Genomic DNA, 16,892 nt, shown 5'->3' with positions numbered 1-16,892 from the left:
TTGCTGCAGGGGAGTTTCCAGAATCTGAGTGCCTGTGCTGGCTTTGCTTTGGTTCTAAAAGAGCAAAAAATAGCAAAATAAAAGACTGTTTTCTATCAACATTCTATACACTTGCTGTTGGCAGCATCTTCACCAGTCCCAGACTAGCCCAGATAATATACAACTGCAGTATCACAAGAACAAGAGAGCCTGCCTTTGGATTCTGTACAAGATTTTGCTAGAATGTCTAAAAAAGAACCACACTGTATCCTAGAAACCTAGAACCATGATGCACCACTTGAAGCTTAAATAAGGTGGTCTGAGGACAAGAAAACCTTCTTATCAATGGCAAGCATGCTTTAAAAACTCACTACCCTAAAATAAGTCAGAGAAAGACAAATACCATATGATTTCACTCATATGTGGAATATAAAAAATGAATAAGCAAAAACAAAATAAATGAACAAACCAAAGTAAACAAAAACAAACACATAGACCTAGAGAACAGAGTAGTGGTTACCAGAGGGGAAGGGACAGTTGGGAGGGTAAAGGGATCAAATGGAGGGTGATGAATGGAAACTAAATTTTTGGTGGTGAGCACACTGTAGGGTAAACAGAACATACGAAACTTATTCAATGCTGTAAATCAATGTGACTGCAATAAAAAAATAAAGAAGTAAAAAGTCACTACCCATGAGAAGTGGCGAGGGCTGGTCCCAAAAGGTGTACACAAATTCATGCAAGTAAATCAACAATGGTACACACTCTAAGAAGGTCAGGCTTCTGAGACTGAAGTTTCAGAGGACAGCTAAGGCCTTCCACAACCCTATATTCTTAACAACAACGAAATAAGGTGACCTAATCATTCATATACATACAGCTATTGCACTGGAGTTATGAGCTAGAGTTAATTGATTAGCTGCTGACTCAGCTGAAGCTGTTGTAAACACCGCTCTATGAAAAAGCACATCCTTCAGCAAAATGCATGTGAGGACTGAGACCTTTAATGAGTCTGACCCAAGTCAAAGCTGGCTGGGGTCAGAGGGACACAGGGCCCTACCCCTTCCCACCACTCATTCATTCCAACTCGCCCCAGCTCAGACATGTGTGCCCGCCACTTGGCTCCATCACCACTGCTAAGGGTTTATATAAATACAAATCCACCCAAGAAAGGAAAAATATTTCCCCTTTTCCTGCTCTGGATAAAGTTCTAGCAGACTTGGCTGAGGATTAGACACGCTTCACAGATCAAAGTGCGCTAGGGGGAGGCGGGAGTGGGGAGGACCAGAGCCCCAGCCCAGCTCTGGCCTTCCCTCTCTCAGATGCAAGTCAGGATCATAAAAAGCCCCCTCACTGCTGGACGGAAGTGCTTTCAAAAGGTTACTCTTTATTTGGATAGCTTGTCACCTACTTCTTACTGGAAATGGTTCCAGGCTCAGAGAAGTGAAGGCAGACAGCATAAAAGCCTTCAGACTGAAACTGTCTCCCTCCATCCTGAGTTTTCCTTTCAACTGAAAATGGGAGGAACTTTTAGGACCTGAACTGAAATTTGAAACACTGGCCCGGTGGCCTTGTCAAAATTGACTAAGGGAACCATCTGAAGTCTTTAAAAATGATCAGAAACACTATCTTTGCGTCACGTCTCCAACAAGGAAGATGACAAGAATACCTGCAAATTCACTTTTCTTGGAGGAAGGGAAGAGGGAGGAGGAATGAATTTTGCCCAGTGAGAGAGGAGCTGTGAAGCCTCCTATAGGGGCCTGAAAGACCTGGTAGACTTAGAGTCAGACCCCAGAGTCTTCAGGCTGGAAGGAACCTTGAGATGGCCCAACTTCCTTATTTTGCACAAAAATAATATCTCACACTTGCACAAACAGACACTACCGGGGAACATGGTCCAGCCAGGACCCTCTTCCAACATCAGCTTTTCTTTATCTACTCTCCCCACCCAAGTTTCTTTCCCTGAAGATCCAGCCTGGACTTGAGGCTATAAAACAAAAAGCACCCACGGCATCCTGAAAAGCACTACATTATGTGACCAATGGAAACTAAGTCCTTCTCAGCCTTTCCAACCTCTTCAAAATTCTGTGAACAACAAGAATTCTTACTTAAGTCTTTATTTTTTCTTATTTTTCAGGTGCATCTTTTCCTGCAAGCAGGTGTAGTTGGCTTCCAAATGAAGTCTCAATGTAGATAAAGAATGTAATCATAAAAGCATTAACGCCCATTAAAAAGTATGGGAGCCCAGACAGGACTAGCTTCCTTCATAAGGGGAAAGAGCCACTTCTGGGGGCAGCTCAGGTTATGCAGAACTGCCCCCCTCTTCAATGAGGTCCCTCTACTCCTGAGCTCTTGACTGAATATCAAACCATGATCCGACTACCTATTCAACATTGTCATTTGGATTCTGATGTGCCTAAAATCAAACTCTTGATTCCCACTGGCCCCATGCCCCACCAAGTTATTCCATTTTCAGGCTGCCCCATGTCTGTGAATGTCCACTCCGTTCTTCCAGTTACTTTGGACAAAAAAACATGGAGTCATTTTTCCCTCTTTTTCTCTCACATCGTACACTCAATACATTGGTATATCCTGTTGCTCTAGCTTCAAACCTATCAACATCTGACTACTTCATCACCTCCCTAGTCCACTCCACAAGCAAGCTGGATGTGTGATGGTCTCCTAGTGGAACTCTTGCCCCCACAGTCTATTGCCCATTGGAGCCAGAAGGATCCCTTACAATGCAGATCAGATCACGTTACTCCTCTGCTCAGACCCTCCAAGCCTCATTCATCACTCAGAACAAAAACCCCAGTCCTCACAATGTCTACAGGGACCTATGTGATCTGCCCCTCAAACTTCCTCTTTACATCTTGCAAACCTATTCAAAGGGCTTTTGAGGCACAAGCAATGTCACACATTCATCGTTCAACCATAAGTGACATCAGTCTTCTATACCTAGTTCATTGCTCAGTGCACCCCTATATTTTCTGCAATGCTAGAGTTACAGAGATTTCTACTTTTCCAGGAAAGAGGAGGAGGAGGATCAAAAAGAACATGAGTACTGTGACAAAGTTGGAAAGCTGGCTCTACCACTTATCTGCTGTGTGACCTTGGGGAAGTCACCTAGCCTCTCTGAACCTTATTTTTCTCTGTATACTGTGGACAGTTAATTGCAAATATATACTTCATAGGAGTGCTATAAGAATTAAATAATGATGTTTGCAATTCACCTAACCCAATGCCTGCACATAATAGCAGTTCACTAAATGTTTATTTCTTCCTCACACCATATTAATCTAAAACATAAAAATCAAGGTTTGAACAAAAATAACTTCTGAAAAGAGAAGTACCTCTTAGAGGAGCATTTGAAAAGGCCCTGACTTTCCTAATACCTTGCCTAAAATCCCTGTTGCTGCCTTTGTATATAATCCAGCTCCAAGACAGCACTGTTCTCCAAGGATTATCCAGCACTTTCACACATTTCTGAAGGAAGTATCAATTTGCACCTCCTCTCTGGAGAGAAATTTGGCAATTCCCACTTCAAGATATTTATTCTCTGGGTCTACCCATAAATGTCAAAGGATAAAGTCACAGGTATTCACTTCAGTATTGTTTCCAAAGTAAGAAATTGAAAACAACTCAAATGCTCATTCAACAGAAGCCTGGTTAAATAAAACCCGCTTATATAACAGAATATCATACAGCCAGTGCAAAAGGAGTCAGCCAGCTCTGTTAAGTATCATTATGTTCAGTATATATTTTTAACTTAAAAAAAAAGACCCAAGCAGTGTTTATATTATGCTACTATTTTTATGGGAGGGGGGGACTCTCTATTCCCCTTTTCTTACATACAAATATACATTTGTAAAAACACAGAGCATTCCGCAAGAATACCCAGAAGTGTGGCAACACTGGTGGCCTCCAGGAGGAGAAACGGATGGCTGTGGACAGAAGACTTTCCTTTTCCCCATAGGGCCTCAGGTACCTTCTGAATTTTACACCCTTTACATAGACTACCTATTAAGCATAAAACTTAAAATAATCTACCCAGTGTAAATGAAATTTTTTCCTTTTTCCTCCCTAGAATGGCGTTCTTGTTTTTTAACTATTTAAAAATTTTTAATTATAAAAGTTACCATGTACTGGTTTTAATAAGCAAATTAACATAAAATGTGTAAAGAGGGGATAATCACTTTCCCCTTCACCCGCTCCCAAGTATCCAGGGGTGGGCGGTGTGGACCCTTCCGTATCTTTCTCCTGGCTCAGGCACACGGGTGACGCACATACACACATCAGGGACTTTAGGGGTTGATTTTCCACGGGGCAGAATCAGACTGTAAGCATCAGTGCAATGCTCCTTTCTTTCATCTGGCAGTGCATTATCTGACAGTCTCTGAGAGTGAGAACTATATTTGTTCCAAATTTCTCTATCCACTCAATTTCAATGTCTTTCTCTTCCCTGCCTCTCCACCACTCCCACTCTCACAATTTTACATAAATGGACTCATGTCACACATTCATTTTTTTAAATGGGATCCTTTTGTTTGTTTGGTTTGGGCCACCATCCCCACTCCCATCTCCTAAACAGTCTCACAGCCCTTTGTAGGGTGGGTCTCTGTGCCCACAGGGGACCCTGTGGTCTCCCCAGGCCCACCCCTGGGGCTGGTTCCTGCTCTGAGGGCACCTTCCCACTCAGGGATGCCCTGGGGCAAACCTCAGCCTGCTGGCCAGTCAGGGAATCTGGGCCCTGGCCACGTGTCAAGTGTGATTCCAGACTCCAAGATGAGACGAGTTTGCATCATGAAATTAAACAATTGAAAAGCAGCAGCTACTGGAAGCTTTCACAAAACCAAATCACACATTTGATTAAGAAAAAACAGCACAAGTGACAGAGAAAAGCTCTCCAGCAAGAGAGCTCCAGCATCCGTCCCCAGCCCTCTTCCTTCAAGATGAGAGAAGTTGAGTCAGAACGGGACGGGGTCTTGGTCACACAGATGGTCACACTGGCCACCCCCTGGGGTCCAAGGCCACTGCCTGCCTGGCCTCGGGTGTGAGAGGAAGCAGCTGCCAGATGGAGCCGGAATGAACTGCAGCGGGGATTAGCGGCTTCCGTGCAAAGCTTACGGGATGCCTCCAAGGCCCCCGTGCAGGAGGTCAAAGAATAAGGAGGAGGGAGTGGAAATGGAAGGTCACTTACTACTAAGCCTATTTCCACCCAGCTTTGTATGGTTCTCAGATTTCATCAGGGCAAATTTTATGGAATGTAGGGAAGTACTTTCAACCTTCATTCAGCAGGACACTAGTGTAGAATGATCACTTCGCCTCCAGATATGCTTGCAGTTCTTCTGTCTACACAGAATCTTACCTGTTGCCGGGGGTTAGGAAGATACAAGTCAATCACCACTGATGAATTAACATTTGATCTACTCCAGGGCTTCACATCTTCTTCAAAAGGGGTGGAGGAGCTTTTAAAAATTCCACAAACCTCTGGTGATGTTAAAACCTCACTCGGGTGTTTCTACAAGGACTTGACCTAGATTAAAGGAATCCTCCTGGGACCCCAAGCATGTGGTAGATACCACAAGGGGCTAAAGTGAGGTTTTTATAAAATCCTATTGATATGAAGCCTGTACTGATAGCCCAGATGCCTTCATAGTAACATCCAAACACGTGCAAAAGACAGTGGGTCTACTTCACATTAGAGCGTTTTAACTTATTAGGGATCCACAGATTAACTTCAGAAAAGCCCAGCACAAGAAGGAGGCTGGTGCCTCCCAGCAGTGGGTCCCCAGGCAATGGCTTTACCAGTGCTGGGCCTGAGTTTCCACGTCCAGGTGGGGGACGATACATCACAGGGTCCCTGTGAGGACTGAATGAGATCGTATACGCCCACGTGTTTAGCACAAAGCTAGCTGCCCTGCCTGGAGCTCATGAGGCCCCTGGGCCCCTGGCCCCATAGCTAGCTCAGGACTGGCCACAGGCAGCCAATTCCTAAGTGGGGCCACAACACGCAGTCTGGTGAGAAAAGCTGAAGTAGGTAGATCAGATGGCTCCCAGGGGGAACTGGAAATTGGAATAAGAGATAGAGTTAGTCTAGAGGGAAGAGTAACTGACACAGAGAGGTGTGGGAGCAGACATCTGGATCATCTTTGAGCTGCAAAGTAAACTGGTTTGAGGGGAGAAGGGAAAATGGGGCAAGCCCTTAGGGAGAGATAGAGATGGCACTGAGAGGCGACCACACCTGAGGCAGAGGGCAGAAGATGGGAGGGGACCAGGATGGAAGACAGGGGACTGAAGTGGGCACAGGGAACAAAGAGACGGGACAGGGGGACCAAATCAAGGGGATGGAGATGGGAGACAGGGTGACTGATGAAAAGAATGACAGGACAGGAGGCACCAATAGACTGGGCAGGGAGAATGGGGGGACAGGGATCTGGGACAAGCAACATAGAGAGGCTGGGACAGAAGGATTTCCTTTCCTTGGATCCTAAAGATGGCTCTAGTCTTGCCATAATCCTGTTGCTTTTTCCCTTCAATTATCTCAAGAGCTCTGACTAGAACATAATAATCAATAAACAGCTTTTTACTGAGAATATCCATTTTGTGCATTAACCATGTTCTTATTTGCAATGAAATTATGCAGCTCTAATAAACTATTATAAAAACAACTTTTGAAACCTTGGCTTTAGTGTATCCCTCTGGCTTTACCATATCCCTCTGTATCCAGGGAGATGCTTTTGCAAAGGCCCGGTGAGCATCCCTTCTAGAAGGGAAGGGGCCAGGAGCTGGGCATTAAGACCTGGGTCCGGATCCTGGCGCTGCACTAATTCCCTGCCAGTTCCTGGGGACCCTGACTCCTCCGGGCCTCAGTCCTTCTGCTATAAAAGGAAGAAGCTGAACTGGCTTATCTCCAAGGCCTGTTCAGCTTAAAGTAGTCTGTTCCAGCTTAAAACACTGTGAAAATGTATTTTCTACTGAATTTTCTAGGCTTCTGTAGTAAACACCTCGCCAATTTAGCATGAAGTAGAACAATTTCTAAAACAGGGCAAACAAACATGTCCTGCACTCTCCCCTGCTGCCCTCCATCTCTTCCCTAATTCATCCATCCTCATGCTTCGACACACGGTACCAAAACCCACCAGCACCAAGAAGAGTGTTATCTGCGAACTCAGTTTCAGGCTTAGCATGGAGAATGGTCAGGGCCGAAGAAAGAAATTGTATGGCCAGTAAAACCCTCCACCCGGAGATGCTTCTGCCTCCCTGGGCTTCAAAGAGCTCAGCCACATCGTGCATAATGCAAAGCTGAACGCTCGCATAAAAGGCCTGCCACTGTTCTCATCATGGCAAATTTCTCTGGAGTGAAAAAAACAATGGTAAATCAGACAAAAAGCAGTGAGATTTAATTTTCCATATAAATAAGTATTTTTCATTCCTTATTTAGCAAAAATCAGTACCCTCCAGAAGCTCACAGCACCAGCCACACCTAAATATTTCCATCTGTGCGGCTCTCTGCTCTGACACCAGTGCGTCTGCAAGGTGGACATGCTGACCGTTGAGGCTGCCCCGTCCCACCCGTACACTGTGCTCCGTGAGAAGAAATCCATAAATAGGCAGGCAAAGGCCTCACAAAAAAGGGGCTCAGCAGGGAGTGGACTGCCCCGAAGCCAACCTCTGCTAATGGAGCATCCATTAGAAATGCATGCTTGGGTTCCCCTAGGGCAAGCATGAGTGCCCCACGGTCACTGCCCACTCCAGATTGGAAAGTGGGCTCTCGTTTGGCCTCAGGAAAGATCAAGTGTCCCTTAAACTGGAACATTGCAGGCCATTTCAGGGTCCTCTGGCCCTGGCCAAGGCCTGGCTCAGACAGAGGGCTGGGGCTGGAACAGGTGTGTAGACCCTGCGGATTTCACAGCCAGAGGCCAAAGAATCAAGACCACAGGAGAGCATCCATTGGTTCTGAAGGTCAAGGACAGAAGGTGGATGAGAGAAGAGGCACACAAGCTGGAGGCAGAGCTCCAGGGAACCCAGGAGTGGGGTGTGTGGGGAGAGGCTGGCGCTGGCCTCACGGTAACAGACACTTGCTTCTTCCTGCCAGAGACCCGCCCTGCTCCCAGCCCACGTTCACATCTCCAGGTTCCAGGGCTGCACTCCCTGGGGACCAGCTTTCACGGGGACAGGAATAGACGGAATAGCCAAGTCTGGTGCAATTTCACACTATCCTGGAGATTCAGCAAAATACATAACTATCCCCATGAAAGTGTAAAGGGATAGAAGACTGTATAATTTGCCAGGACTGCTATAAAAAAGGACTACAGACTGGGTGGCTTAAAGAGCAGAAATTGAGTAGCTTGCAGTGCTGGAGGCTAGAAGCCCGAGATCCGAGTGTCAATAGGGTCGGTTTCCTCAGAGGTCTCTCTCCTGGCTGTCATCTCCCTGTGTCTTCACACAGTCTTCCCTCTGTGTGCATCTGTATCCAAGTCTCCTCTTCTTATAAAGACACAATCATCCTGGATTAGGGTCCACCCTCGTGATCTCATTTAACTTTATCACCTCTTTAAGACCCTCTCTGCAAATACAGTCACGTTCTGCGGTACTGTGGGTTAGGACTTCAACACAAGAATTTAGAGGTCAGGGAGACAAAATTCAGCCCTTAAAAAAGACTGAATGAGAACCTCTTCAAGATGCTAGGTTTCTTTTGTGACTAAAGGAGCTGATTCTTAATCCCCTTCTCTGAGTCATTAAGTGGAGGTGGCTCAGACCCAGGAGTCCAAGATGGGGTCTAGTCTAACCTTTCCTCTTACAGCTGAGGCTGAAGCCCACAGGCTCTGAAGAAGTGGCTGGACAGCTGTACCCAGGGGTTCTGTCACTTCCCTATCAACTTCCTTCCTTTAAAGTTAACATACATTCATTCTTAAAAAAGAAAGTAATCTCAGCAGGAAGGAATATAAAGTGAAAAATAAATGTCCCTCTTCCTCTGAATGCCAGTCTATACTGAAGAAGTAACTACCGTTATCCATTCCTCAGGCACCTTCCAGAAATACTGTAACACAAACACAAACATGTGTGTGTGTGTGTGATACACTCCAGCTGCCTACCCAATATTCCACTCCTCTTCCTCCACACTCACAGGGCCCTGGCTTGTGTGTCAGGGAAGAGCATAGGCCTAATTAAAATCCTTGCCTGCACAGATTCCCTTGAAGGTCTGGGAGCCATGGGACAGTTCTGGCCAATGAAATGTAAGCAGAAGTCCGCTGAGGATTTCTGGAACTATCTCAGCTTCCCTAATACAGAAGCCTTGTTTCTTCCTACTTTTCTCCAAATATCTTTTCCTACCTGGAAATGCAGATGGGAGGCCAGGTGGAGATCCAGAGAGAAAAGAAACTTGGACAGAACTATGCACAGATGGAACAGGTTATCTCCAGTGGGGTTACCCTCAGAGGTCCAGAGGCCAGAAGCTCTGGTGGGAAGGCCACAGAGATGACCACACAGTGCTTCTCAGTCTTGAAGGTATCTACCTGCACACACCTGACTCAGTAGGCCTGGGATACAACCTGATCTTATGCATTTCTGCCAAGTTCCTGGGTGGTGCCAAGGCTGCTGCTTCAAGGGCCCACCTCAAGATCAGGGGCTACATGTCCTCCGGTTCTCTCCAATCCTGAGATTCACCCATGGATCCTGATAGGAGAGGCGACCCACAGCTTCTGGCCACTAAGAGTTAATAACTTGGAGTTATATGTGTTAGGAAACACCAAGATGAAAGGCTTAAGGGAGCAAAGATTGTAAAAGCTCCTAAACTAAAGAGTCCCATTTGGCATCAAGATTTTCCTGAAGCATTTTGACTAAAAAAGGGTACTAAGTTATTATTAAGGGTCAGCCACTGTTTTCATTAAGCTATTTGGTTTTCAGTATTGTTTTTGCTTGGCTATTTTAAAACTTGAATCACAGCATAGTACATAAGTAAAAGAAAAAATTGTCTATTAGCCATCCAAAATTACAGGGTTTTAGATTTAAATGAGACATCGGTGGGGACTATTCTAGAGTCCATATCTTCTGACAGTCAAGAAAACTGAAGCCCAAGGTCATCAAATCTCACAATGAAGATCACCATCCTATATTCTCAGTATCCTTTCCTTGTCTGTCTGTCTGTCTGTCTGTCTGTCTGTCTGTCTGTCTTTATTTATTTATTTATCTATCTATTTATCTATTTATCTATTTATTTATTTTTGGAGGGGGAGATATTAGGTTTCTTATTTTTGGAGGAGGTACCAGGACCTTCTGCATGCTAAGCATATACTCTGCCACTTGAGTTATGCCCTCCCCCTTCCTTTCCTTGTCTTTAAAGTCAGCTTAGTGTCCAAGTCTAAAAAGAAATATGCTTACTTCAGTTTTCAGAAGTAACTAGAATAAAGTATTTGAGAAAAGTTTGATTAAAAGAAATTGAACTTAAAAAGACATCTTCTCCGTAACACCGCTTGATTTTAAAACTTATCGTAAAGCTACAAAAATCAAGGTAACATGAATATATGTATAGATTAATAGGACAGAACAGAGTTCAGAAATAGATAAGTACATTTATGGTCGATCAATTTTTGACAAAAGGGTCCAGGTTAATCCCAAAGGGAAAGGATAGTTTTTTCAACAAGTGGTGGTGAAACAACTGGATATCTGTATGGAAAAAACAAACCTCAACCTTTATTTCATGGCATACACCGAAAATAACTTGAAATGGAGTCTAGATCTAAATGTAAAAGTCAAAATAATAACACTGCTAGAAGAAAACTTAGGTGAAAATCTTCTTAATCTTGAGATAGCCAAAAAAAAAAAAAAAAAAAAAACCAAAGTAGTAACCAGGGGAAAAAAAAAACTGATAAACTGAATTTTTAAACTGTTGCTCTTCAAAAGATACTGTTAAGAATGGGATGGTGGTTGCATGTCAAAACTCATGGAACTTATCATAGGCTTAAAATCAGTATCTTTTTACTACATGTAAATTATGCCTCAAAAGAGTTTATTTTAAAATAAAATACCCCCTAAAAGTTAAAACATATTTTTAAAAATATCCTCTCTTGTAGGCCTTGAGCATCTTTCTGAGATGGTAAGTGCCTCGGAGCAGGAAGCATGTGGCAGCCATGTCAGCAGCTGCCCGTAGGGCCTGGTAGAGCATCATGGTTCCGCTCAGGAAACATTTGTTCATTAATTCCCTCATTTTCCTCACAATGAAGATGTTTCCACAAGAAAATGAAAACTGAAAACTGAATTCCAAACTTGCTATATAATTATCTTTTCATGAGAACAAATTTTTATCTCAGCAATTTAATTTTTAGCATCTATAAATATTTATAACGCTTTCTCTCTTACTCTCTCAAGATTCTAGTCACTGAATAGGGTTCCATATTAAAAAATGTAAGAGATCATGTACCCCTCTAAGAATATCTGGGATCCTATTAATACCAGGGAGGAGAGTCAACATCTGGAGATGGCTCTCATTACCCATGTGTTGAGATTAAACTTTCCATGGCCCCCTGAGATTATTTAGAATAGGGATAACCAAAATAGGGCCCACTGCCTGCTCTTGTAAATAAAGTTTTATTGGAATATAGCCATGGCCAGTCTTTTACAGATTATCCATGGCTGCTTTCCAAGATGGTACAACTCTGCTTTCCAACTTTACTACAACAACAGAGTTACGTAGTTGCCAGAGAGACTCTATGACTTACAAACCTGAAGACATTTACTATCTAGCTCTTTACAGAAAAAGTTTGCTGAACCCTGACCTAGGATGTATCTGATCTAAAAGAGTACATACCATACAAGATAGAGAGGAAGGAGTAGGAGAAAAACCAAACACTTAAATGAAGAATTTCTTTTTAAGCACAACTAAACAATTCTGTGCAGACTCTGATGCAGGAGGGAAGTTTATTATTTCAAATGCAAATGTTAGCCTACTCTGTTGTTCCTAACAAAATGTGTAGCTTAAGTAGCACCAGGTTCTGGATTGCATCCCACTCAAAAATATCTACTTCTGTGGGCTGTTTCAAGTTGTATCAACGGTTCTAAACTTCTGAGAAAAAGCACCCAGCTTTCTATTTTAAACACTTCCTGAGTGAGGCAATGCATCTATGAACTCAAAATTTTTATGTGCAGTAATAATTTAGGAGAGAAAAAAATGTAGTGGAGCTGGCTTTCTTTTGTTCCCCTTTTCTATTCACGTGAGTCCAAAAAGCCTGACTGCATTTTCTTCTATGAATTTCATCATGTTGCTGGAAGTGAACCAGTCTTTCTTCTTTTTTCCCCATAGTAATAGTCATCTCATTATTTATTTAAACTGGCTCTTTACATGTGGATGAATTTCATTCTGTCTAATGTAGAGACTAAGCATAGTTCCATGTTTAGGTATTTTTGTACAAGTTGAACTGGGTTAGGGAGAGCAATGGGGGAACAGTGGCCTTGTGACTCTAGCAAAGCATAACTAAGCTCTGTGTCTATAAATTTAGTATTCTGAAATAGAAACTTATCAATAAGTAATCAGCAACTAGATGTTCATAACACTGTGATTCTTAGATGATGGTGCAAATACTCTGCTAATGTGGACAAGCTCTTTATATATTCTTGAAACAGATGACCAAACAAGTTATCCTTCTAGGCATTCAGGACAAAAGATTTTAAATAGGAATGAGGCAAATGCTTGATTTTCTCCAAAGAAGATATATAAATAGCCAATGAGCGCATGATAAGATGCTCAACATCACTAATCATTAAGGAAATGCAAATCAAAACCACAATGAGATAACACTTCACACCTATTAGGATGGCTACTATCAAAAAAACGGAAAATAACAAGTATTGGTGGGAAGATAAAACAGTGTAGTTGCTATGTAAAACAGTACGGCGGTTCCTGAAAAAAATTAAAAATAGAATTACTGTATGATCCAGCAGTTTCATTTCTGGGTACATACTCAAAAGAATGGAAAGCAAGCTCTCAAAGAAGTATTTCTACTCTCAGCATTATTCATAACAGCTTAAATGTGGAAGCAACCCGAGTGCCCACCGACAGATGAATGGATAAGCAAAATGCAGTATATATTAATACAATGGAATATTACTCAACTTTAAAAGGGAAGGAAGTGCTCACACATGCTGCAACATGGGTGAACTTTGAGAATCGTATGCTGAGTGAAATAAGCCAGAAGAATACTGTATGCCCTTCCATATTACCTCTCAGTGATCTCTCTTGTGCTTTGGCAGTTTGGGTTTACAAATTAGCATGGTTTTAACCAACATGTGAAAACAAACAAAGTAGGTGTCCAGTTTGCATATAAGAATGTGAGAGAGGAAGAGAGGGGGGTCTGTGTGAGAGAGAAAGACTTAAAGGGAAAGCTGGGTACAGGATGGGCAGTGCAAGGGCAGGGGAGGGAAAGAGGAGAGAGAAGGGAAGGTAAAGACATGGTCATTTCTCCCCTGGATGTCACCTTGAGCCCCCTTCCCATAAACACTAGCAAACCCACCCATATCTTACAGGCTAAAAATGAGACACTAGCATTTCTCTTAAGTTAAGCTTTTACTTTTATTGATCCTTTTCATTATATAGGGTCCTTTATCTTTCTTTATGGCCTCTGTTTTAAAACCTATTTTGTCTAATACGAGTATTGCTACTCCCACTGTCATTTCCATTTGCGTGAAATATCTTTTTCCATCCTCTCACTTTCAATCTATGTGTGCCCTTCACCCTAAAGTCTGTCTCTTGTAGAGGAAGCTTATTGTTGGCTCTTGTCATTGTAAATTGTCTATACTTCAATAAAAAATAAATTAAAAAGAGAAAAAAATTAGCTTTCACACTAAGGTCAGTGAAAACAAACCAAAAAAGGAAAGGTAGAAATTGAAGAATTATCTGGGGCAGATATACCTGTATAAAGTGGACAAAATATAAAAAGCAGAGACTTATTTTATAAATGATTGGGGAAATCTGCTCTTCTCTGGGATTCTGACTGCAGGAACATGGAGACACAGATTCTAATCCCATGGAAAAGTCTAATGGATGGAGAGGAAAAGAACCCTGGCCTGCAGCACCAGCCCGTCCCCTAACTGGCAGGGAAACCCGGGGCAGAGCTTGTCTGTCTCAGCTTTGTCATTCAGAGAAATGGGAGAAATCAGACTACATAGTCCCCAAAGTTTCCTCCATTTCAGCCCTAAAAATGATATGACTCCAAGTCATAGAATCATTGTCCCCATATTACTCCCTTAAAAATGGGAAAAATAACCCACAGATGTTCTCATCAGAGGCAAGCTTCAAATGCGCTATTTGTTTCCTTTAGGAAATAGTACCGCCTTCTTCAAACAGGACTGTGTTCACACTTAACCATGTTTCTTTACAAAAATACAAATAAAATATGCACGGTCATATACATCACTCCTGTCATTGTTTAAAATTAGCAGGACTCTTGCACCAGATTCTTACATGAAAAGAGCTAGAACTACACAATTAAGATGCTCTAAATCTGCAGAGGCAGGAATGACCTCCACCCACTCTCTCTGTTATAAATGAGGAGGCTGGTGTGAGGTCAGAGCTCAGCTTCAGATGCCTCCTTCTCAGATAACCCCAGGCACTGCCCATCACTCCCTGCATGACCTGACTCTCCTGATACTTACTCAAAGCTTTACTCATATATTTGGATACTGGATTACTGATTGCCCAACACACACACCCAACTAGATTTTCAACTCCTGACAGGTGTTGCCTGTCATTGCTTCATCCCCAGCCCCTGACACAGTGCCTGGCACATAGGGATGCTCCAAAACTGCCAAATAAGCAAATTTAAGTTCTACTGGGCACTTTGGGCTGTTGCTTTATTTTTAAAGGAAGGCCCAAATACTACCAGCATAACAAAACAATTCTTTTTTTTCTTTTCTTTTTTAACATTTTTTATTGATTTGTAATAATTTTACAATGCAAATTCCAGTGTAGAGCCCAATTTTTCAATTATACATGAACATATATATATTCTTTGTCAGATTTTTTTCTCTGTGAGCTACTGTAAGATCTTGTATATATTTCCCTGTGCTATACAGAATAATCTTGTTTATCTATTCTACATTTTGAAATCCCAGTCTATCCCTTCCCACCCCCCGCCCCCTCGGCAACCAAAAGTTTGTATTTTATGTCTATGAGTCTGTTTCTGTTTTGTATTTATGTTTTGTTTGTTTATTTGTCTGTTTTACATTCCACATATGAGCGATCTCATAGGGTATTTTTCTTTCTCTTTCTGGCTTACTTCACTAAGAATGACAAAGCAACTCTTGGGTGAAGTTCTGAACAACAGCAATAACAAAAGATGAAGGAGGAAGGAAAAAAACTTCATTTGAGTTCGAATAAGAGGAAGACTCTGGGGACATTCTAAATGGAGTAAGTAGCCTCCTTCAGTATTTTGAAGGTACATATGTTCTTTTTTCCTTAAAGCTAGAGATAGAGATTTAAACCAGCCTGCTTTTAGCCATATGCAAAGAAAATAAAGTGGATTTTGTTTTTAACATTCTGCTTCAAAATTGCCATTGTTTCTCAGGCATGATCAGCTGAGCAAATAATGGAATGTCCTAGGTTCGTTCATGTAAAAGTCAGAAACAGTTCCATTAAAAAAAAAAAAAAGCTACTTTCACAGGGCAAACCAATATTGGAAAGATGATTAGAATTGATCCATCTATGACCCACGGGAAAATCCATACTCCTTTGCAGTACTCTTAGCCCCATCATGCACGCAATATAGCAAGTAGCAAAGTCCAAATGTGGGGGCCCACCCAGTTAGAGCCAGAAGAAGGAACAAAATATTGTAAACGGCATCTGTGAGGCTGTCTGGAAAACGGCTCTCAATTAGAAGCCTACAATTTAATTAAATTGCCTTTTATAAGACCCTCCTGCAGGGGATCATATCAAGCTCCTGAAGATGCTTTTCCTCACTGGCCTGTTCTGATCTTAACCCTCAATTTTTCTTTCCTTGACTTCATGTTTCCCTATCTGAATCTCAGTGTTGACCTGAGATTTATTAATAAAAGCACAGGTATCCCTGTGGAAAAGCATGGAAAAGACTGAATGAAACAATAAAAGCTTTTAATTAGCACCACCACAACAACAACAACAAAAAAAAAGATACAGGGCCCACACTCAACTTTTGATTTTTCCCATTAAAATTTCCTCCTCTCCCTGATCAATAAATGGCAACTCTAGATTCTGGTTGCTCAGGCCAAAACCTTTTGTCTTTCTTTACTTCTTTTTCTCATAACCTGGAGCCTATCAACAAACCCTTCAGCTATCTTCCCATCAGATCTAGAATTTGGTCACTTCCCAGCAGCACCACTGCTAGGGTGGATTCCGAGCTACCACTGTTTCTTACTTGGGTACTGCACCAGTCCTACCTCCCCTCCCCGCTTCCCCTCCTTGCTTGCCTATTCACCACACACCCTCTGTGGTATTTCTCAGCTCAGAAACTCCCATTGGCTTCCCAAATGTCATAGTGTTGGTGAGATTACAAGTGATTTTTATTTTCTTCTCCTTTCATGAATTGACAATAAATGTGTTTTACTGTCTCTGGAAGGAACAGCCACAGGGCTTTTATTTCCAATAAGCTCGTTAGAAATGTCTTGAGAGAGATTTTCAAAAGTAGATAGGATTAATTTAAATGATAGAAAAAAATATGAAGAATAGGAATTCATTATTGGTAAGACAGGTAGTGGTTATATACTAAGAAATAAAAATGACCTATATTTAAAATTGTCATGTATTAACTACCCAAGTGAAGATACTTCACTGCATAAACCAATTTTGCAGTAAATTCCCCGCACTTTCTAGGCCTCCCGAAAAATGTGTATTGACTAAAGTTCTTCCTGATCATAAACAGTGAAAGGCATATTTTCATTCCCAA

At 42.2% G+C, this 16,892-nt stretch overlaps 1 protein-coding gene and 1 long non-coding RNA gene across 11 annotated transcripts in view; one reads left to right on the top strand and one right to left on the bottom strand.

The window, feature by feature from the left end:
* The window catches only part of MFHAS1 (malignant fibrous histiocytoma amplified sequence 1), a 72,752-nt gene that overhangs the window by 18,550 nt on the left and 37,310 nt on the right, over positions 1–16,892 (bottom strand). The gene's annotated exons all lie outside the window — the stretch shown is intronic.
* The window catches only part of LOC106729083, a 93,569-nt gene that overhangs the window by 47,339 nt on the left and 29,338 nt on the right, over positions 1–16,892 (top strand). For all 8 annotated transcript variants that reach the window (XR_004315417.1, XR_004315414.1, XR_004315416.1 and 5 more), the window contains exons 3-4: positions 3,859–3,963; positions 15,261–15,382. This is a non-coding gene — a long non-coding RNA (uncharacterized LOC106729083). The remainder of the gene's footprint in view (positions 1–3,858; positions 3,964–15,260; positions 15,383–16,892) is intronic.

The sequence above is a fragment of the Camelus ferus genome, chromosome 26 (genome assembly GCF_009834535.1).
Source record: "Camelus ferus isolate YT-003-E chromosome 26, BCGSAC_Cfer_1.0, whole genome shotgun sequence".
In the NCBI taxonomy this organism is placed as follows: domain Eukaryota; kingdom Metazoa; phylum Chordata; class Mammalia; order Artiodactyla; family Camelidae; genus Camelus; species Camelus ferus.
Note: the sequence above shows the minus strand (reverse complement) of the source record. Positions and strands in the feature narration are given on the sequence as shown.